Genomic DNA, 23,334 nt, shown 5'->3' on the forward strand with positions numbered 1-23,334 from the left:
GAAAGGACTCTGAGCCATGCACACAAAATTTGCTCCTCTTCATAGAGCTAAGCTCTTCTAAACTCCCCTGACACTGTTACATTCTGGCTTTCCTCCTCCACATTCCCTCTTTCATCAGTCCCTCCTCTCGCTGGGAGCTGAACTTAGTTCCCTGCTCTTCACACTCAATGTATTCTCCCTCAGGCTCATCCAGAGTTTCAACTTCCATCTAGTTACAGATTGGCTCAGATTATGTCTCCTAAATTCCAAAACCAAAGCTGCACCTACAGATGAAAATCTCCACTTGGCTCTCCCAAGGAACTTCAAATTTTCGTATCTAAAATCTAAGACAGTCTCCTCTGATCCTCCCAAATAAATCTGTTCTTTCTCCTGTGCTCCCTTAATCAGTGAATAGCACCACCATCTTTTTCAAAACCCAAGCCAAACACTTTGAATCAGCCATGATTCCTCTCTTTTCCTCACTATTCGTGTAGAATTAGTCACCAATATCTGTCAGTTCTATCACCAAAATATATCTCAAGTCTATCTATATACTTCTCTCTATCCCTAAAGCCACTACTTTAGATCAAATGGCTGGTATTTGATCTAAGCACCCAAACTGCTACAAAATCACTCTAACCTGTTTCAGGTCTCCAGTCTTGCCAACCCCCAATCATTCTCCACATTGCTACCATAGTGATTGTCCAAAAGTATAAATCTGTTAATGTCACTCACCTGAATAAAATTTTACAACTTCCCTCCACTGCTCTTAATACAAAGAAAAATTTGGTTAACAATGGTTCTGAATCAGGGACAATTTTACCACACACCCCTCCCCCCACCCCCCTCCATCCACTCCCAAGGAACATTTGGCAATGTCTGGAGACATATTTGGTTGTCAGAACTAAGGAGGATTGCCACTGGCATCTAGGACAGAGACCAGGGATGCTGCTGAGCATCCTATACTGTTTAGGACAGCCACCCCACTTCTATCCAAACGAAGAATTATCTGGCCCAAAATGTCACTAGTGCTAAAACTGAAAAACACGGAAGACATATGGGGGAATTGCCTAACCTTTCCACCTTCTTGTGATTTCCCACCTTCTATACGACCCTCCTTGACCCAACCTTAATGAGCCAGCCAAATTAAACTCCTTCTCGGACATTGTGCTCTCACTCTCTTCCAGGTCTCTCTACATACTATGTGTTAGCCTGGAATGCTGTTCCCATAGTTTCCCTGCTTTCTTCACCTGACTAATTCAAAGTCACCCTTAAGGTTTCAGCTCCAATATCACTTACCCTAGGAAAATGCCCCTGTCCACCCCATGAATTAGGTGGCCCCTCGGCCCAACCAGCTCCCAATCCTTCCCTGTTTTATGATTACCTGTTGATTTGTCAGTGACTCAGACTGGTTGGTACCCATCTTGGCTTTTGTTTGGTTCTCAGCATCTACCACAAAGCCTAGCACGTGATTGGCACTCACATATTTGTTAAATGAATGTACAATTTTAAATGAACATCAGTGGTAATCATCAAACTGCCAACACTCTTCAGTTAGCACATCTTCAGCAGCAGCTTAAAATCAGCAGCCTTATCTATACTTCTGAGCCCCCAAAGAAAGTAAGCTATGGCAAGTTCAGAAAAAGTGCCAAGACATTCTGTGACATTAGAGTGCTTCATTAGAGCTGTTGAAATTATGCTGGTGAGTAAAACCATTGGCAATCAGGTGAATTTTTGGAACCCAGTCCCCTGGCTTTAATAGCAATTAAACCCAGCAAAAGAGAGCATGTTTAAAAACGTAAATACTGCATCAGTTTATTGGTCAGAGAAAATAAAAACACAAGAACATGCAGGGAAATTTTCAATTCTTGGGCAAAATTAAATGAAACAAATCAAACCAAACACGAAGAATAAATAGACATCATTTTCCATCTAAGGCTATCAGGGTAGTAGGCACTGGCTTGGTTAAGTGGGAAAGAAAAGGACACCGAGCGAGTTCCTCTGATTCAGAGTTACAAGAAAACGTGCTACCCAGAAAAATAGCATCAGTATCACCCAGGAACTTGAGAGAAATAAAAATTTATGGGCCCATCTCAGGGTTCCTTAATCAGAAACTCCAGAGGGCCTGGCAATCTTTGTTTAAACAGAGTGCCCTGCACGGCATTCTGCCATCTGCTGATGTTTGAGGACAGCCCGCTAATTCATCCTATAACCACAGCAAAATTCCATCTTCACAATAACAACATTTAGATAGGTCGTACTGTGTACCAGACCCTGTTCGAAGCTGTGTAGACACCAATTCAAAAAATACTAACCCTATTACAGTCCCATTCTACAGATGAGAAAACACATGGACAGTATCATTCTGTCCCAACAAATTTTGGAAACTCCTGATTTTCCTGGAGGAGAAATCACCCCAGAATCTGAGCTTCTGAGCATTAGAACTCTTTGCTAAAACCTTTCTCCCTCTTACCAATCTCATCTAAGGGTTGCCTGTCCCCACGCCACACTCATTTCAGAGTTGCTAATCCCTGAACTTTATACTCAAACCAGGTACAGGCCTGCTCCTGACTTCCTTTATGTAACTTATCCCATGTCAGAATTCCTAGAGCCCTAGAGTTCTCAAAGGGCAAGGCACAGATCTTGGAACGGGGAAGGGGAGAGTCCATGAGACCCCATTAGGGGGCTACGGACTCAAAACTGGTTCTGTAATGATACTAAGGCGTATCTGCCTTTTTCACTTTGTTAACATTGGTGCCAAAGGTACAAAAGCAACAGCGGGTGCTAGTGCCCTAGCATGAATTAAGGCGCTGGAACCAAACTACTTGTAGTTCTCTAGCCTCAAGGCCATGCACTCGCAATAAAATAAATACCAGTTTCACTTAAGAGTGTTCTTAATGGAGCAGTAAGAATTATTAACTTTCTTAACCCTGAGTACACATCCTTTTAATATTCTATGATGAAATGGGGAAAAAAGCATAAAGCACTTGTACATGTGTAAATATGATGGCTGTCACAAGGAAAAGCACTTGTGCAACTGGGTTTTGAGTTCAACTAGCTGCTTTCTTCATTGTACATAATTTGTACTCAAATGGAAAACTAACAAAGTTCCATTATGTAGATACAGGCATGTGGCAGGCATTTGCTTGAAAATGAATGAAGTGATCCTACCACTTCAAGAAAAACAACCAACAGTATTTGATGCGGATGATAAAAATCTGGTTTTAAATGAAAATTAGGATTTTATAAAACTGGTATCGGCCACCAAGAGCTTGATGGCTTCCCTGTACTTAAAAGACATTTCTGATGAGATATTTGAGTGATGATATTAAGAAATGCGATCTTTGGCTATTGTGTAATGAAATGTGTCAACATTTGAAAGATCTGCATTAACTCAGTGAACCGGTACTCTCAAATGACCAATTCAAGATGTTACAAAATCATACGTGGGTAAAAAATCCATCCAAAGTGCAAGCTAGACCAATGGATTTTAACAGAACAGAATATGAAAAGTTCATTGATTCAGTTTCAGATTTCACACTGCAACTAACCTTTAAAAAACTACCACTTGGACTTCCACTGCAATAACAAAGCAGAATGGCCACAATTATCTGAAAAGGCTATTCAAATGCTCATCCCTTTCCAACTACATACCTACGTAAGTCCGAATTTTCTTCATCTACTCCAACCAACACAACATACCGCAACAGACTGAATGGAGAAGCAGATAAGAAAATCCAGCTGTCTTCTATTAAAACAGACATTAGAGAGATTTGCAAAAACAAACGAACAAAAATTCTGTTAACATTCTCACTAACTTTTATTTTGGAAGATAAGATTACTTCTATTAAATATATATTATTTGTGCTGACATGTAATGAGTTAATTATTATTACTTTTAAGTGACTTAACAAAGGGGCGCCTGGGTAGCTCAGTAGGTTAAGCATCCGACTTCAGCTCAGGTCATGATCTCACGGCTCACAAGTTTGAGCCCCGTGTTGGATCTGTGCTGACAACTAAGAGCCTCCTTCAGATCCTGTGTCTCCCTCTCTCTCTGCCTTTCTCCCACTTGTGCTCTCTCTCTCTCTCTCTTTCAAAAATAAATTTTAAAAACATTAAAAATTTTTTAAAAATAAAATAAATGAATAAATATTTTTAAAATCTTCCAGTTTTAATTTCTAATACTATAAATATCAATAGATATCATTCACATAAACAAAAGTTTTGTAAGCGTCTCAATACTTTTGAAGAGTATAATGAGGTTCTAAGATACAAGGTTTAAGCAGTCTGTAGAACCTTCTGCCTTTCACACAGTTCTGTAAGATCCTACTCAGTATCTCAGATTACTTCTCTTTCAAAAGCCTTCCCTGGTTTATACCCAACCAACTCTAATCACTTCTTAATCTATAGCCCCTCATTGTACACACCTTTACACCTTTGTAGGCCCAATTTGAGTATACAAGTAACTATGACCCAGCTGGTTAACTAGTGTGACCTGGGCAGACTCCTTGCTCTCAGCTTCGGTTTCTTCATCTGTAAAACAGAGATAATCACAGCACCTACTTCATTAGGGTTGTTGGGAGCTATATGTGTCCCCCTAAAAATCATAGGCTAAGACTTAAACCCCAATGAGGCTGTATTTGGAATCAGGAAGTAATTAAAGTAAAATGAGATCATGAAGGTGGGACCCTTATCTTATGGAATTAGATTCCTTACAAGAAGAGACATCAGAAAGCCATGTGTCTCTCTTTATGCTATGTGAGGATATCAGGAGATGGTGGCTGTCTATAAGCCAGGGAAAGAACCCCAACTAGAAACCAAATCAGCCAGACCTTATTGCGAACTTCTAACCTGCAGAATGGTAAGAAAATACATTTCCCCTGTTTAAGCCACCCATCTTATGGTATGTTATTATGACAGCCTGACCAGACTAAGACAAAGGATTGATAAGATAGGTAAAGCATTTAGCACAGCTGCTGGCATACAACAAGCAGAATAAATATTCTGTTATTATCATTACTTATTTAACAACATGTATTTAGTATCTACTACAGTTCCACCAAGGCTCCTGACATCATGGAGCTTATAGTCTGGGGAAGGAAGGATGGGAGAGTCAACTTTCAACAAATAATTATTCCAAAAAATACACAACAATAGTTGTGTTAAATGTTGTGGGGGAAGTCAAGAATGTCAAAAGAAGATATAAAAGGGATACCTAACGTAGACTGAAAGGGAAATAGAGACTAAGGCAGCCATCTTTGAGAAAGTGACATTTATGCTTTCACCAAAGGATGAAGAGAAGTCTTCCAAGTCTAGATTCCTAAAGAGAAGGGGCCACGTCTTTCTTTTGTGGACCCTGCATAGGGTAGAAGAATCTGCTGCTTTCATTACTAGATATTTTTTCCTACCTAATTTAAGAAACACTCAGAAGCACAAAGATTTCTAGTTTTTATATGACACTCCTAAACTTAAATGTTTATTCTGGCTTTTATATGAACGTCCTAAGCTTAGTGTTTGTTGAGAATTACTAAGAGAAGGAGAATTACCTTCTGGAGAAATTGAAAAATGACCTTTACAGGCAAAAAAGCAGACGATAAAAGAGATCAATAAACAAAAGTCCCCAGTTTCCCAATTCAGCTGACTAATGTTACAATCAAAAAGAATTTAATTCATAAGGTCAGATTCTTCAGAGAAGTAAAGACCAGTAGGTGAGAACAAGGACACAGGGGAGTCTATGAAAGTAGATTCCAGTCTCACTGTTAAGTGATTTTTCCTGATCAAAGAGAAAAAGCAGTGAAATGCTTTGAAAAATGATCCACAGTGCTGAGAAGCACATTGCCGTGAATATTTTAGTTAAGGCAGGCAGGATATTTGAACCACCTGGCCTCAGAAACAAACCATCCTCTTACCACAACACAGGCCCCAGCAACAAGAAGCCACCAGAAGGATGAAAAGCAGCTATGACTTCCTATTGGCAGTGACACTGGAAGGGGCAGGCCTCTGAGGTTGTGTGTCAAGATAATAAAATATTAAAATGTCTTTCTAACTTTTCCTTAGGCTCTCACAGATGTTCTGTGAGAGCAGGGCTCCTCAAAAATTCCTTTCCCAAGTCAAGTAGAGTGCAGGCAGGCTCTTGATAAATCATGAAATGTAAATAGTCTAGTGGAAGGAACTTCTAGCTGGAAGCCAGTGGAGTCTGGTACATAACCTCAGTTCATAACTATGGGCAAAATTTATCACACATCTATGCCCAAGATTCTCCATCTCTTACATGCAGATAGTGGGCTTTGAAGAAAATCTGCTCATGTATAAAGATGCTCTGAGGTTTTAGAAATAATAAAGCATTAATTTCCCAATGCAAGATGGCCAATATAAATATAAAAAGATGCTCAACATCACTCATCATCAGGGAAATGCAAATCAAAACCATAGTGAGATGGCCACATGGCTGGCTCAGATGATAACAGCATGTGACTCTTGATCTCAGGGTTGCGAGCATAATAGAAGTTACTTAAAAAATAAAGCCTTAAAAAAACACCACAATGAGCTATCACCTCACACTTGTCAGAATGATTAAAAATCAAAATCATAAGACACAAGTGCTGGCCAGCAAGTGGAGAAAAAGGAACCCTCGTGCACTACTGGTGGGAATGTAAACTGGTACAGCCACTATGGAAAACAGTATGGAGGCACCTCAAAAAAATTAAAAATAGAACTACCATATGGTCCAGTAATTCCACTACTGGATATTTACCCAAAGAATACAAAAACACTAATTTGAAAAGATATATGTACATCTATATATATATTGGAGCATTCTTTATAAGAGCCAAATTATAGAAGTGGCCCAAGTGTTCATCAATAGGTAAATGAATAAAGTAGAAGTGGTATACACACACACACACACACACACACACTGGAATATATACACTGGAATATTACTCAGCCATAAAAAAGAATAAAATCTTGCCATTTGCAACATGAGTGGATCTAGAAAGTATAATGCTAAGTGAAATAAGTCAGTCAGAGAAAGACAAATACCATATGATTTCACTCATATGTGGAATTTAAAAAACAAAACAAAGAAAAAAAAGAGACAAACCAAAAAACAGACTCTAGAGAATAAACTGATTGTTACAAGAGGTGAGGTGGGTGGAGGGATGGGTGAAATGGGTAAAGGGGATTAAGAGTACACTTACTGTGATGAGCACTGAGTAATATATACAATTGGTGAATCGCTATATTGTACACCTGAAACTAATATAACACTGTATGTTAACTAGACTAGAATTAAAATTTTCAAAAAACTAGTCAATACAGTCCCACATTTTGGAACAGCATTGTATTAGTTTCTTTAATTACATGATGCCTAGCACTGTAATTTAATAGATAGATAGATAGATAGATAGATAGATAGATAGATAGATAGATAGATCTAGAGTAACTATTCCAATATAGAGATGCAGAAAGTGTTTTGAATTGACTAAGAGAATAGCCAAAACAAGCTATATAACTCAGGTCTCCTTACTCTCACCCTACAGTGTCTCCTCTATCAGCGTGTTTTTCCAAGGGCCCCTGCACTTTGCTTAATCCCGTGACCAACCCTGCCTTTTACTCTCCCCTACATTGTCAGTGAAAGCAAACCACCATTTTTGACTATCCTCAACTTTCCAACTTCCCTCCTTAACCCTTCCTCAATATTCAGGTGAATTTTTGTGACTTCCATCCTTTCCTCCCTCCCTCTCACCTCAAAAGGACAAGTGTCACTCACCCAGTATCTGCACCTCAGTCCCTCCTACTTCACAGGAATCTCAGCCACTTCTCTCCCTTCTCTTCAGTCTCTTACTCCCAAAGCTCCCCTTCTCTACAAATATATAGTCAAGTCTTATCCAAGTTAAAAAAAAAAAAAAAAAAGTAGGGGCACCTAGCTGGCTCAGTTGGTGGAGTATGTGACTCTTGATCTTGGGGTTGCAAATTCAAGCCCCATGTTGGGTGTAGAGTTTACTTTAAAAAATAGTATCTTTTTTTAAAAAGTGCCATGAAACCACACTCCATCTCTGGCAAGGGCTTTCTCCAAATCCATTCCACTTTGCACTCAACCAAGGTTTTGAAAGGATAGGCCATACCAGTGGCTCTCAAATTTTAATGTGCAAACAGATCAACTGAGGAGCCCAGTAAAATGCAGATTCTGAGTTAGTAAGTCTGCAGAAGGACCAGAGATTCTGAATTTCTAACAAGTTCCCTGGTGATGGTGATGGTGTTGGTCTGCAGGCCAAACTATGAGAAGGAAGTTTCTATACTCAGATTTCACTTCTGCTATTTCTACTAGTAGAACCAACATCCATTTTTTAATGAGCTACCAGGGATGGGGAACTGCCCTATTCCATTTACATATGTCCTTTGAGTAAGAGCACCTTGCTTCTGGGGGCCTCAAAAAAATATAGCACACCCTTATTTACTCTTTCTATATATCCATAAGAACAATGGCAAATAGCATATCAATCCCACCGTTTGTACTGGATGACTAACAAACCTTATCTTATGAAGAGGAGATCTGTGTGTGTAAAATAACTATGCTGAATAGCAAATTAAGTTTTTCAACAAATGAAGAAAACATTATTTTACAAATCTGTTCAATAAGGGTGGGTCAAATTCCTGAAGCCCTTGTGGACAACAGACAAGAATCATTTCGGCACATTTTAGCTGAAATTTGTAAGAAATTGCCTCGCTAAATAATTTCATTTGTGTTTGTTTGTGTGGGTTCTTTTTATGTCATTTTGTCTGCTTTGTTTGCCTTGCTTTATTTTTCAATATCATGTAAGCTAAATCCTTCCAACTGCTGGGCATATGTCTCAAAGCTTGCCAAAGAAGGAACTAACAACCATTTCGAAACAGCAAGGAGTCACTGGGCTGAAAGCTTGGTGTCCTGTGTACTTTTCTAACAATTTTACTTTGGTCTGTGAAATTTTTCCTTCCCATCTCTGAGCCTGACTCTCATCCTACTCAATCTCCCAATCTATTCACACAGATGGCATATAATACAGTCTTTGAGTCCTACCAATACCACAAAACACTCCTGAACAAATTACCATCAATTACTATACTGGAGAAATGTCTTGAGTGTCATGTACTACATTACTTTTGTTGTATTAATTAACAATTAGGGCACAATAAGTCATTTTAAAATGAGGATTGTTAAGACTCTACCCCAAAAGTCAGAAGGCACTCATAAGGAAAAGAGCATTCATCAATCAGATAGACTTTTCTTCATCGGCCACAACTGAGCTCTCAGAAGTCAACATTCTACTGTGATTCAGTGACTAGAAACTCATGCCTTCAGCGAGGCTCAGGATCAAGTTCCCACAATGGCAGTCCCCATGTTATGGCCTTCAGGGTCCCTTCAAGCCTCCAAGATAATGCTCAAACTTCTTAGCACGGACCATAAGACCCTTCACAGGCCAGGCCCCACTTTCCTCTCTTCACCTGCACTACCTGTACCTCTCTCTCAAGGGCTTTTCTCTCTCCCACCTCCACGTGGGGCAGCATAGAAATTAACATCTACTACATAGTAGTAGATTGCAAATTAACTAATTGCAAATTAAGCTAGATTTCCCATTTAAAATCAAGGAATTTCAAACTTCAGACTATTTTTTGTTGTTGTTGGATTTACTCTTTGCAGGCTTCTGATCTCTGATGAGTCATTCTACTCCTTATTCTTCATTACGTCTATTTTTCTCAGATTAAAACATTCTAGATTCCCTAATCACAATGACCCAAGTGAACCCAAGCCATCCATATTTCCCTCCACTGTCTGTTGGCCTGCTGACTTCAGCCCAGATCAAGGAGGGAACAAGAAGCCCAGGGTGACCACATACAAAGGCGATACAAAAGAGGCAGAAAGGCTTTATGTGCCCATGGATGGTCTCTGGCTCCTAAAGCTGTGGACTTATCCCAGGGGTGGTAGTGATAGAAATAAAGGATACAAATTCACTTTACTGCGGGAAAAGAATTTAAGTGTCTACTCCCATGAAGATGGGCACACAAAGTATATTCTCCCAGCACAGGAACAAATTCCTCTATAGAAATATACAGCTTGAGAGGGCCAGTATCTCTCAAGGTGGCTCCCTTAGGCCACCTGGGTGGCTCAGTCAGTTAAGTGTCCCACTCTTGATTTCGGCTCAGTTCATGATCTCATGGTTTGTGAGTTCAAGCCCCATATTAGGCTCTGTGCTAGCAGCGTGGAACATGCTTGGGATTCTTTCTCTTTCTCCCCCACTCTCTCTGCCCCTCCCCTACTCACTCACTTCTCTCTCAAAACAAATAAATAACCATTAGAAAAAATTTTTTAAGGAAATTCCTGTTCCCATTCTCCTTTGGGGAAAGAGGGTGGGATTATACTCTCTTGGCTCCATCCAATTCTTCTGGAAAGATTGGCTATTGATCTGCCCACCAAGAAGCTAATACCTGGTTAGACCCCAGGCAGCCTGAATGCTTGAAAGACTAAATAAATGGCAGATCCATTTCCCACATACAACAATCCCTTAGCAGACCTCGCAATCCCAAACCTACATAAACGAATTCCTTCCTATTCCCAAACACACTGTAATAATCCCTTTTGCCTTTACCTACTAAATACTACAGGTTATTTCTGAATCTAGTGCTATTTAGTAGCTGTTAATTAGTACTCATTTCTGAAAACAAATCAGATCCCAAGTTCTATACTCCCCAAAAAGCTAAGTCTCAGAGTGTTTTCAAGGGAAAAAACAAAAAAAAACCCTAAGGTATAGATAGGTCTCTATTAAAAGGTCAGAGGCTTGAGGCAATCCCTGGGATGGACCCAGTGACTGGAAATTAGCTGCTCTAGACCTGTAGACATTGCCAGGGGTGGGTCTCTGGAAACAGAGCTGCTCACCACTCTTTTCTATGATGGGAAAGGGTGTGTGTGTGTGTGTGTGTGTGTTGGGGAAACTGAAGAGTCAGGAGAGACAGTCTTCAATCAACACAGTGATAATGCCTAAGCAGCAGGTCTGCATGTTGACATGCCGTGACGTGGTGCAGCTACCCCCTACCTTCTAGCAGGATCACGTAGTACTCCAGAGAATTCTGGAGTAAGTACATACTTTATTGCCCTTTGTAGTAAACATGGCTGCCTGAATTCGGTGGTTTATACAATGTCCAAGAGTGTTTTTAGTCACCAGTATCATAATCTACAGGAAAGTGATGCTTACATCCAATAATTAATTTATCTGGAGGTTACAAATTGATTGAATCTGTCCAGTTAACTGGAATGCACATACATACTGAGAGTGAAATATACATGTATACCACAGCCTAATCTTTACTTCACTCCCAGGTCTCACAATGGAATATCAAGAAAGCAATTATACAACTATAGGACGTAAAACAACTAGAATATTTTGGCCAAAGAAGCTATCAGTGTGAAGTGTGATATACTCATCTCTTGTGTGTTATAATGAAGGCAGTAATTTGTTTCAGTGCCATTTAGAATGCACAGCCATTCTGCAAAAAAAAGCATCCTAAACATAAGAAGATCAGAAAAAAACTGTAATTTCTTAGGAACTGGTGCTGGAACTAAAACTTTAACAATAGCAGGAGGTTAAAATGGCACATTTTGAGTTTAAAAAAAAAAAAAAAACAAAACAGCCTTGAGGAAATGAGAGAGACGGAGGGAAGGAATGGATATGCAGTTTCCTTGGAAACTAAGTGTAATATTATTGCAGCAATAAGCCTCAGGAATCATTGTTTAGAAGGCAAAAATACTGCTCATCTGCTTAAAACTGGACAAGGGTAATTTAGAACCTAAATAATTGTGATCTCTATGAGAATCCTTGGGGAACTCTAAAGACTGCCATAGAGTGGAGGTGCTATGCACAAGCTCATAAATCTACAGAGGAACACGAGAAAGCCCTCCTGTGAGGTTACAGAGAGCAGACGACCACGGTAATGACTGCAGGTACAATTTCCAGGGCATTGGTATAAATAGGCACCACGGGGCAACTCACTCTCCAGCCCTCCCTGACCCTTATTCATGTTCTTGAGAATACACCACAATCCCAGACAAGCAAATTTGCAGGGAAACTGGGCTTCATTTCTCATCCCAGCTCTACTGCTCCCTTGTTCCCTGAACTTGAACACCCCACTAACCTCAGTGGGCCTCATTTGCAAAACAGAGAAAATACCACTTTCCTTTCAGGGTTACTATGCAAATTAAGTGAAGGAAGAAACACCCTAGAAGATTGCCTGGTACACAGCAGAGGGATCACACATGTGAATGACCTTTCTCTTCCAATGGTCAGTGGGTTTACTTTGACCTGTCTGCTTCTTTCCACCACAGACAATGCCAGATGAACATAGTAGATTTTGTATGAGAATATATGGCAGAAGGTCTTTATAGAGAAACTCATAGGGTATGGCATCTGGTCAGGTCACAGTTGGGGTATGTTGGCCCTCTCTATCATTCAGATACTTAAGAATTAATCCTGTTGGGGCACTCGGGTGGCTTAGTTGAGCATCCAACTTCAGCTCAGGTCATGATCTCTCAGTTCATGAGTTCAAGCCCCACATCGGGCTCACTGCTGAGAGTGCATAGCCCGCTCTGGATCCTCTGTCCACCCTCTCTTTCTGCCCTTCCCCCACTCGTGCTGTTTCTCAAAAATACATAAACATTAAAGAATCAATCCTGCTGATTACATAAGGATGGTGTGTGGCAGAACAGAACTGAATCCAAATTGTCTGAGTAGAAGAGTATTCCTCCATGAGGACAGGGACGATGCCTGTGTTCTATCCACTATTATGCCCCTAATGCTGACACAATACCTGGAAAACAGTGTATGTTCCATAAAGCACTTGCAGAATGAATACAAATGGCAGCAGGGTGTTCCAGGAGGTTGTAGACAAAGCTATCCAGGGATCAGAAGTAGAATTTGGATTGAAAGCACAAATGAAAACCATGGACGAGGCAAAAAATGCTTCCCTCCATGACATGTTCATACATGCACTCAATAAATATTTACTGAGTCCCTACCATGTTTCATGGAATGTTTTACATGCTTCAGAACAAAAAAGACAAAAGCCCTCCTCTCCTGGAGCTTACATTCCAGAAACCCACAGTTATGTTACAGTACAGTAGCCCCTCTTATCCACGGGGGGTACTCTCAGTGGACTGACTCCAAGACTCTCAGTGGATACCTGACACCGTGGATTATAACCAACTCTAAATATTTACGTTTTTCCTACACATGCATACCTATGAAAGTTTAACTTCTAAATTAGGCACAATAGATTAATAACAGTACCTATTAATAACAGAACAATTATAATAAGATACTTTAATAACAGTTATGTGAATGTGGTTTCTCTCGACCTATTTTACTGTACTGTACTTATCTTTTTTCTTGTGATGGTGTAAGATGGTAAAGTGCCCACATGATGAGATGAAGTGAGGTAAATGATGAAGGCACTGCCACAGAGCGTTAAGCTACTATTGATCTTCTGAGGATACACCAGAAGGAGGACCAGCTTTTTGGTCGACTGTGGGTAACTGAAACCATGGAAAGTGAAACTGTGAATAAGGGGGGACTACTGTAAAATGGCTTATTGGTCTGTCTCCTTCACTTATGTGTGAGTTTCTCCCATGGAAGGTCCATGCCTTGGTCATCTCTGATTCCCCAGTGCTGGAAATGAGCTAAAGTAAAAAAAAATTATGGAAGAATATATAACTAGGTATTAAAATGGGTTACTTGGATGGACTCAGAGTGGAGAGCGGGAGGCAAAGTGACAAGGAGAAACAAGAGAGACTAAACACACAAACCTGTAGGTGTCACTTTATATGGACGCATACAGAAGACCATATGTTGATGCATACATATGTATGTTACAATGAACTGAGGTTTTAATAACATATACAACATATTCAATAACATATATATGTACATACGGTCATTACTTGTCTCTACCTTCCCAAAACATATATATAACATATATATGATAACATATATGTGTACAAATAGTTATTTCTACACCCCCTCCCCAAAAAAAGCATTTCTGAAATTTAATACAGAAATCAACAACAATAGAAAGACTATCGAAGGCTGAAAGGCTTGCGATGCTGATCATTTTTTAAGTAAATAATAATGCAATAATATATCAAAGAACAAACTGGAGAAATAAGCTTAAAATAAATCATACAAAATGTTCTCCAGACAAGTCTAAAATAGTAGAGCTAGACCAGTGTACAGAAAAGTCTCCTGAACTCTCATTATATTACGTCAAGATTGACGGTAACTACCACTTCATTGTCATTCCTTTCTATGCTTCTCCATAATCATATATTGAACAGAGCCCTGGATGGATGGCATTAGAACCGCATGGCACATGGCAGCGTCTGTAAACTCTGTGATAGTCCACATGTGTAGCCTGAGACACCAATACCATAAATACAGACTCCATTTCTCAAACGGCAATTCTGCTCATAGGAAAATAAGTGGCAAGTCAAAATCCAAATGACTGAAGTTGTTTTAGGTAATTCATAGGTTGTAAAAACTAATGAGAAGTAAAAAAAAATTATGAGGGTATTACAACTCTCCCATTAAAATGAAAATCTATGTTATAACATTATGCTCTTCAAATATCATACCAGACTGAAGCATCAAGCAATATATCAAGTGTTCTGTTCCTAAAAAATTACTTTGTTTATGTGGAGTGATAGCCTTACTTATTAATTTGCCTAGTGATCCTTTTAAACCAGAATCATCTCCAATTCTACATGACCATCAAAGCTTATTTTTACCAGCAATTCATTTGAATAACTAAAATGAAAATCATTGTAGGATATCCGGGTGGCTCAGTGAGTTAAGCATCTGACTTCAGCTCAGGTCACGGTCGCATGGTTCATGGGTTCGCATGTGGCATCGGGCTCTGCACTGACAGCGTGGGGCCTGCTTGGGATTCTCTCTCTACCTCTCTCTCTCTGCCTCTCCCCCATTCATGCTTTCTTACTCTCTCAAAATAAATAAACGAAACTTAGAATTAATAAATACATAAAATTAAAATAATTGCTAAAAAGGCCAGAAGCCATTACATACATACATATAGACAGACATGCACACACTCACACACGCACACTTTCAAGTGCAACAGCATGAAACTAAAAGCATATAAACAATCATGCCCCTAAAAAGAAAAGAAATCCCTATGAAGTCATAATTATGTTTTATAAATAGTACTAAAGGTTTAGCACATGTATGAGAAATGATCATGCAACAAGACTCAATCAGCCAGATACTAGTTTCATGCTGCAGAAAAGATTATGTCTAGACTCGTTCTAGAAAATGGCACTGTTGTTGCTCTTTTATTCTCTCCTAAAAGTGGCTACTCATGGGGCGCCTGGGTGGCTCAGCAGTTAAGCATCTGACTCTTGGTTTCAGCTCAGGTCATGATCTCACGGTTCATGAGTTTGGGCCCCGCATCCAGCTCTGCACTAACAGTATAGAGCCTGCCTGGGATTCTCTCTCTCCCTCTCTCTCTGACTCTCCTCCACTCATTATGTCTCTCTCTCTCCCAAAATAAATAAATAAACTTAAAAAATAAAAATAAAAAAGTGGCTGCTCAGTACACACGGGGAAGTCTGCATTTGGGTGCTGAATGGACAAATGATTGCCAATAATCAGACGGCATGATCTTTTGAAAAACCGTGGAGCAATTCTAAGGAACACCAATAATTTAAGTGCTAAGCATTGCTCACCCTGGTGGAAATGCTTATTCCATTTCCATCTTCACACCCAGGGTTCAGAGAAAACAGAGTGAGTTTGATACTGGACTCTCAAATTTCTATCAGTAGGATTTGCTGATAATTCAGGGTGATACTTGACCAGGTCGTAAGAAAGATTCAGCGACTCTTGCAGGTATGAGAAACAAGCTGATTCAAATTTCTGAGTGTTCGTGTCCTGTCATAGCATTAAAATAATCATGCAAATCTGCCTCCAGCTGGTCTCTGATTTGCATTCATTTTTTTTCTGCTTGAAATGATTTATACATACTTGTACTCGATTCTAAATTCTAATCTTAACATTCAGTCTTGGAAGAACATTTACAATATTTGAACTAAATTTACAATATTAATAGCTAGAAATTATTAACATTATAAGTGTGTGCATGGCACCAAACCTGGTTAATAAGCAAACTATCTACATGAGTATTCTCTATGGAATTGAGCACTAACCATATTTTTTCGCTAATGTAAAAAAAAAAAAGCTGCTGTCTACCATATATTATGTCCTTAACACATGGATGATAAAGACACATAAAATATTGCATATTGATTAAATATAAGAAGACAGGAATTAATTTTCACAAATCTATGTAATTGAAAAAAAAATAATACTTTCCTCTCTGTAGTGTATTTAAGTGGGAAAATTTACACTGTGGAGTTCTTACTTATGCAAAGATAATTCAAGCAAAAATCCAGAAGCCATCAGCAGGTAGCTCATGAACTTTTAGAAGAATAGAAACAACCAAAACTTCCCTTCTAGAAGTGACAGACAGTTCCTGGATTCTACTTCCACTGAAATCCAACCCTGATAAATTCAGTCTTAAATCAAAGCTCAATCAACACTAACAACAACAAAAATAAGAGCTATTGTATTTTTAGTGTTAACTTGATCTAAGACTTTTCTACAGAAACATAAGCATTAATTCTATTCTACAAAAGAATCCAATGAAATAGAAGTTATCTTAATTTTTAAAACAAGGAAACTTGGATTTGAGAAGTAACATGCTGAATGTCACATAACAAATAAATGAAAAGCTAAGTTGAAATTCCATTTCTACTAATAATGCATTAGTACTACTGATACATTCATTCAGTAAATATTTTCTGAATACCTGCTATGTGCTGGGTACTGTTCTAAATCCTGGAGATCCGGGGCGCCTGGGTGGCTCAGTTGGTTGAGCATCCGACTTCGGCTCAGGTCATTTTCTCACACTCTGTGAGTTCGAGCCCTGCATCAGTCTCTGTGCTGACTGACAGCTCAGAGCCTGGAGCCTGCTTCGGAGTCTGTGTCTCCCTTTCTCTCTGCCCCTGCCCTGCTCACATTCTGTCTCTCTCAAAAATAAATAAACACTAAAAAAAATTTAAGTATTTATTACTGCTTGAAAAATAAAATAAAAAATTAATTTATTAGTTAATAAAATAATTTATTAATAAAATAAATTAATTAACAGAGTGCCAGATTATAAAATGTGCTGTGAAGAAAAATAAAGCAGGATAACACCAAAACAGTTCAAAATGAATGGAGGGGCTCCATTTTCATATAAGTTGGTCCAGAATAGACTCTCTAATAGGAAAATAATAAAAATATAAAACTATCTCAAAAACTGGTCAGACTTGAAGAAAAGTGAAGGAACCATACACATATCTCATTAAAAAATGCTCCAGGCAGGGGCACCCGGGTGGCTTAGGTGGTTACACGTCTAACTCTTGATCTCAGGATCAGAGGATCAAGCCCTGCTTTGGGCTCTGCCTGCTTGGGATTATCTGTCTCCCTCTCTCTCTCTGCCCCTCCCCTGCTTGCTCGCTTACTCGCTCTCTCTCTCTAAAATAAAATAAAATAAAAAGTAAGAAGAAGAAATTTTTTTTAAATGCTTCAGGCAGGGGCACCTGGGTGGCTCAGTCAGTTAAGCGGCTGACTTCAGCTCAGGTCATGATCTCACGGTTCATGGGTTCAAGCCCCGCGTAGGGCTCTGTGCTGACAGCTCAGAGCCTGGAGCCTGCTTCGGATTCTGTGTCTCCTTCTCTCTCTCTGCCCCCCTCAACTCACACTCTGTGTCTCTCGAAAATAAATAAATGTTTTTAAAAAAATGCTTCAGGCGGAGGAAACAAGGACAGTGGGCAGAGGCAGGGGCATATTTGACCAAATGAGAGACAGCAAGGAGGAAATTATGGCCACAGTGAAGTGATCAAGGGGCACATAAGTCAGAGATGAGGTGAGAGATATAAAAGGGTGAAACCACATCATGGAGGGCTTTGCAATGTTTGACTTGCAGTGTTTGGCTTTGACCCTGAAAGAAAAGTCCTCTGAGCAGAGAAGGAAGGGAGTTAAGTTGTATTCTTCTTCTTTTTCTTTTCTGAGAGAGACAGAGAGAGAGAGAGAGAGAGAGCATGAGAGGGGCAGAGAGAGAGGGAGAATCTTAAGCAGGCTCCACGCCCAGTGCAGAGCCTGACAGATAGCTCGATTTCACAGCCATGAGATCATGACCTGAGCCAAAATCAAGAGTCAGAGGTTTAACCGACTGAGTCACCCAGGCACCCATCAAGTTGTATTTTAAAGGATCACTATGATTGCTGTGTTAGAAAGCCTCAAGGAACAAGGGCAGAAGCTAGGAGACCAGTTAGGAGATTGTGGCAATAATCCAGGCAACAGGTGATAGTGGTTTGGACCAGATGTGAACAATAGAGATGGTGAGAATAGAGGTATACTTGAAAAATTTCACTATTTAAATGTGAACTGTGAAAGATGGAAAGGAGCTAACAATGACTTCAAGAATTTTGAGCTTAAATAGAAGGATAAGGGGACATTTACTGAGAAGAAGCCTAGAGAGAATCTATCAGACTTTAAAGTCCATGCTCTCTTGAAATCGCCATGACCCAAAATTAGTTTGGAGTCCCATTCAGACACACCTTGAGTGCCCAGTCCTGTCCACAAGGCTGGGGACACCCCCACATGAAAAGTGGAGGTTCTAGTACCATGGAGAAGCAGACAGGTATCAGACTGAAGACTAACTTGTGAGCAGACGCAGAAGAGACCGCTGAAGGGGCAAAAACCAGAGCTCGAAAAAATGGCACACAGGGATGAAACAGCCAAGAGACACTGAAGGTGGCAGTAACAGCCAGGGAAGAGGGAAATGATGGCCACACAAGACCAATGGGTGAGGGTTAAATCTGCATCGTTCAGTCTGGTCTTCCCTGGCATGGCCCTAGGAACCTAAAAAAATTCTGCTTCCAATTCAGCCTGCACTGCTCTGCTTTGAACTAATTTACATATTCTCTTCCTCAGATATTGGAACAAAGGATTCCAAAACTCATCCTCCCTTTTTCTTGTCAATTTCCCTTTGTCCTACCCTGTCTCTCATCTTAATTAAAACTATTGACCTTGACCACTAGTTTTCAAAACAAGCTGTACACCAGGGAATCTTTTAGAAATACAAATTCTTAAACCCACATCAGATATGCTAAATTGGACTTTATAAGGAAGAAAGGCATTTAGTGAGCTTTGGAACACCCCTCCCCCCAACGCCCCCATCATTTCTCAATAAACATCAAAGACAGTTACAACTTCTAACTTGAACATGGTCTTCTTTCCTCTCTCTTCATACCATTAGAGTCCCTGAGATCATCCCACATCTGCTGAGCTTTTATAATGTTTTTTTTCAAGGAATCAAAGGTAGAATACTTTCCCCAGAAATTATTCACGTTCTTGGGTCTAGGGAAGCCCTATTACATCCATCTCCAAAGTCCAATATGAGACCTTTCTTTCTAAAATCACTCTCCCTAGTGAGAAGGCCACATATTTTTCTGCTTCTTTACATGCTTTATTCTCCTGTGTGGTTGCTTTGGATACTTTAATTAATATTTAATCTTCCCATATTTGTGCCTTGAGGCAGAGCCTATGAAGGGCACAGAGTTCAAAATCACGGCCTCATCACACTGCGCAGGTTGAACATTAAATAATCATGACAATTCAAACCAAAGACCAAAACCCCACTCAAAGTGCCAGGAATATAGGGTCAGTTTGCGCAAGCCTTCTCAGCTGAATCTGTAATTTTCTTTTTATTCTCCTACTGTTACACTGGTAGATGACTATTCCTGTTCCCTCCTTCCCAGAGAGGGGGCGTATTCTGTGAGAAAATTGCTCCGTCACTCAAGAGTGATGAAATCAGTGGAGCAACTCTGGGAGAGAAATGATTACTGAGGGCCTGTTAAGAGACGCCAACAGAGACTCTCTATTAACCATCATTCCCTCTGTACTCAGCGATCTAAAAGAAAAAGGAAAGAAGACTTTCAGCTGCTACGGTATCTTAGGGAATCATCTGACAGCTTATTTATTAAATGCATTTCAATATTAATTCTCCTCTGCACCATAGCCGACCTTCAAAAAAATTTACAGAGTCTCAAGAACACAAAGCACGAGGGAAAGCTGGAATGGGAAGAAAGCTTCATATAAACTCGTTCTCTCCTGTGCAGTTACGTGCAAGATCAGTTACCATTAAATACGACCTTACGTAGCTGATCTTTTAATATAGAACCTAAGACACAGATAAATTAGAACCCAATTAATTGGGATCCCAATTATTTTTCTCCCTGCACATGTAGCAGCAGAATGCAAATCACAGGAATGCACACCAACATGAAGAAATAACCTCCTTCTTAAATACGTCCTGGGTCTAAAGCACATTCTGCCTTCTCCAGTCCTATAAAATGAGAACTGCATGCAGAGCAATGACTCTCAAACAGCCACTATACACACAATTGCATTTAATTTCCCATATTTACTAAGTTAAAATGTGGATCAAAAGGCTCTCCAAAAGCGGCTCCCATTTAATTCTGTTTTCGATTGAGATAAAATACACATAACACAAAATTTACCATCTTAACCATTTTTAAGCATATAGTTCAGTATTAAATACATTCACATTAGGCAATCATCACCAGCATCCACCTCCAGAACTCTTTTCATCTGGCAAAACTGAAAATCTGTACCCAATAAGTAACTCCTTTTCCCCCTGTATTTCCCTCTTAATCAGAAAACTCTTGCTAAACAAAGGAACTTATTCTTTAAACGTGTGTAAGATTTCATTCTTACATAGGGTAAAACTAGAGCTATCTTTTTTTGTGATTTAATCATATTTAAACCCAGTTTATGCATTATGCTCAGGAAAGAAGTGCTATTTTCATCCAGAAAGTCATGTTGAGCCGTCACGTACCCATATGCCAACGTTGATGGGTGTTATGGACTGAGGGTTTGTGTCCTCCAAAAATCCATGTGTTGAAATCTAATCTAATCCCTAATGGGATGGCAGAGCCCTCACGAATTGGATTAGTGCCCTTATAAGAAGAGGCCAAACAGTTAGCTCGCCCTCTTTCCACCACGTGAGGAGACAACAAGGTTAATCCATCTGGGCTGCTTAGAACACAGTACCGAAAACTGGATGACTTATAAACAACAGGAAATTGTTGAACACACTGGCACTCTGATCCCAAACTTCACCTGCAGAACTGAAAACTAAAATTCCTGTTGTCCAAGCAAAGCCCTTCCAGTGCAACAGTGAGCAGGGTCAATACTGAGACAGGCTGGTGGCGGGCGTTAGTCACTATGTGGCAACAAGCTTCCAAGAGGGTGTGGAGGCTCTATGAGCCTTGTAGCCAGCCCCGCCATACAGTGAAGCTCTGTGTCAGTCTTTCTCGTTTCCGAGCCATTAGTTCCAGGGTAGAAACACATTAGAAAACCTTTCAAGCCACAAACCACATATCTTAGGGAGATGGCTAATTAGAATTCACCCTAAACTGTGACAGAATTAACAGACATTAAATAATCATTATTTATAATTGGGGAATCAAGTTACCAAAGAGAAAAAAGGCAAAGCTCAGACTGCCTTGGTTAATGTTTAAATCGGAAAACTAAAAGGATAAGTAGTTCTTCAAATGACCAATAACTTATGTTCCTATAGTTAGTAACTTAGAAAGTTTGTTTTTGTTTTTGGTTTTGTTTTTGTTTTCTGGAGAAGTGATCTTAAAATTGTGATTGGGGTCTTTGTTCTTAAAAGAGCACACAAAAATGATTTCATCCACATGTAGCCAAAGTATAGGACACACAGTGTGTCCTGAGTTCTGGGAATAGTGGCCAAGGGGTAATATAGCATTTACAGGGGAAAAAGAAATTTTCTTCTCTCTTTTCATAGCAAAGTATAGACCTGGAGGAATATTTTTAAAGAAAAGAAAAGTCCTTAATATCTTTGTTTCTCTTTTTCTGTACCTTTCCCCCATCTTCTGGTACTTCTCTTATAAACCCTACAATACTTTCCAACTACCTTAATTTTACTCCTCTCCCAACTAGGTCCCCATCCTGGCCAGGACAACCCCAAGGCCTATTCCTCAGGGCAGCTGACCACAAGAGATTCAAAGCAAATGGATCAAACCAATATACGGATGAAATAAGCCTTCATATTTCCTATTTTACTCTAAAATGATAGCTCTGCAATATTTGGCCTCAAAAAAAGTCAAAGAAACTGCGAGAAAGACATGAAAACATTCTCCTCTGATAGGCTAAAAATGTTACAAAAAGAATGGGACTATCCAGTATGAGAGGGTATGAGAGAATAATAACTTTCAAAAAACTCCAAGGCCGTGTAAACTGAGTACAGCCTCTTTGGAGGGCACTTTGGCTATACATGTATGAAGTCCAAAAAAAAAAAAAAAGTATAGCATTGACCTAGCAAAAAAAACACTGCTGAGAACTACACAAAAGAAGTAATCAAAGATGTGCACCAAGAGCAATGTGTATAAAGATGTTTAAGATGTCACTTTTTAAAAGAGAGAAAAATCAGTAATTTACTAATTAATGTAAATGCCCAACCAGAGCAGATTTTTAAGTAAATAACGAACGGGACTTCAATACAATGTAATACGTGGATACCAATAAGTAGCACATCATAGAAACACATTTATTGGTATATAGAAAAGCTTCATCATCTGTTACTAAGTAAAAGGGAAGGGTAAACTAGAAAACATATATACTTGTTATCTTACATGTATAATTTTATATTTTAATCTTATAATATATATATTTTATTATGTATGTATACCTATATAAAATAAAAATATTAGAAAGACATTCACAAAAATTCAGACAATGGTTAACTGCTTTCTTTTCCCTTTCTGCTTGTCTACAATTTTTAGGATTTATGTACGAACCATAAAATTAACCTGACCATTCTATAATTACTTAAGAAAGGTTATTTTTTAAATTTAATGCAGAACACTAAAAGCAACAACATCAACAGCTCCGCTAGCAAAATGGCAAGAGGGAGTGGGAGGTAGAAGTTGTTGGGTATGAAGTATGGAGAGTTTGTAAGTGGGAGACTGTAGACTGTCTCTATGTGATATTAATATTTGGGATAACACTCTCCCCAAAATGCACACATACACTAACCTCAGTGAATGTCTGTTGGGTTAAAAACAAATAAAATAAATATTTAATCCTTGAAAACACATTCCTACCAATATACAGTTCCACCTTTACAGTTTTCCCAAAATATTTGTTCCCTCTACTGTAAGAAATA

At 39.3% G+C, this 23,334-nt stretch overlaps 1 protein-coding gene across 1 annotated transcript in view; it reads right to left on the bottom strand.

Annotated features, from left to right (window-relative positions):
- ST6GALNAC3 (ST6 N-acetylgalactosaminide alpha-2,6-sialyltransferase 3) overlaps positions 1-23,334 on the bottom strand; it is a 535,005-nt gene that overhangs the window by 417,223 nt on the left and 94,448 nt on the right. The window lies entirely within an intron of this gene.

Source organism: Panthera pardus, unplaced genomic scaffold (assembly GCF_024362965.1).
Source record: "Panthera pardus isolate Hobbes unplaced genomic scaffold, ASM2436296v1 HiC_scaffold_11, whole genome shotgun sequence".
Taxonomy (NCBI): domain Eukaryota; kingdom Metazoa; phylum Chordata; class Mammalia; order Carnivora; family Felidae; genus Panthera; species Panthera pardus.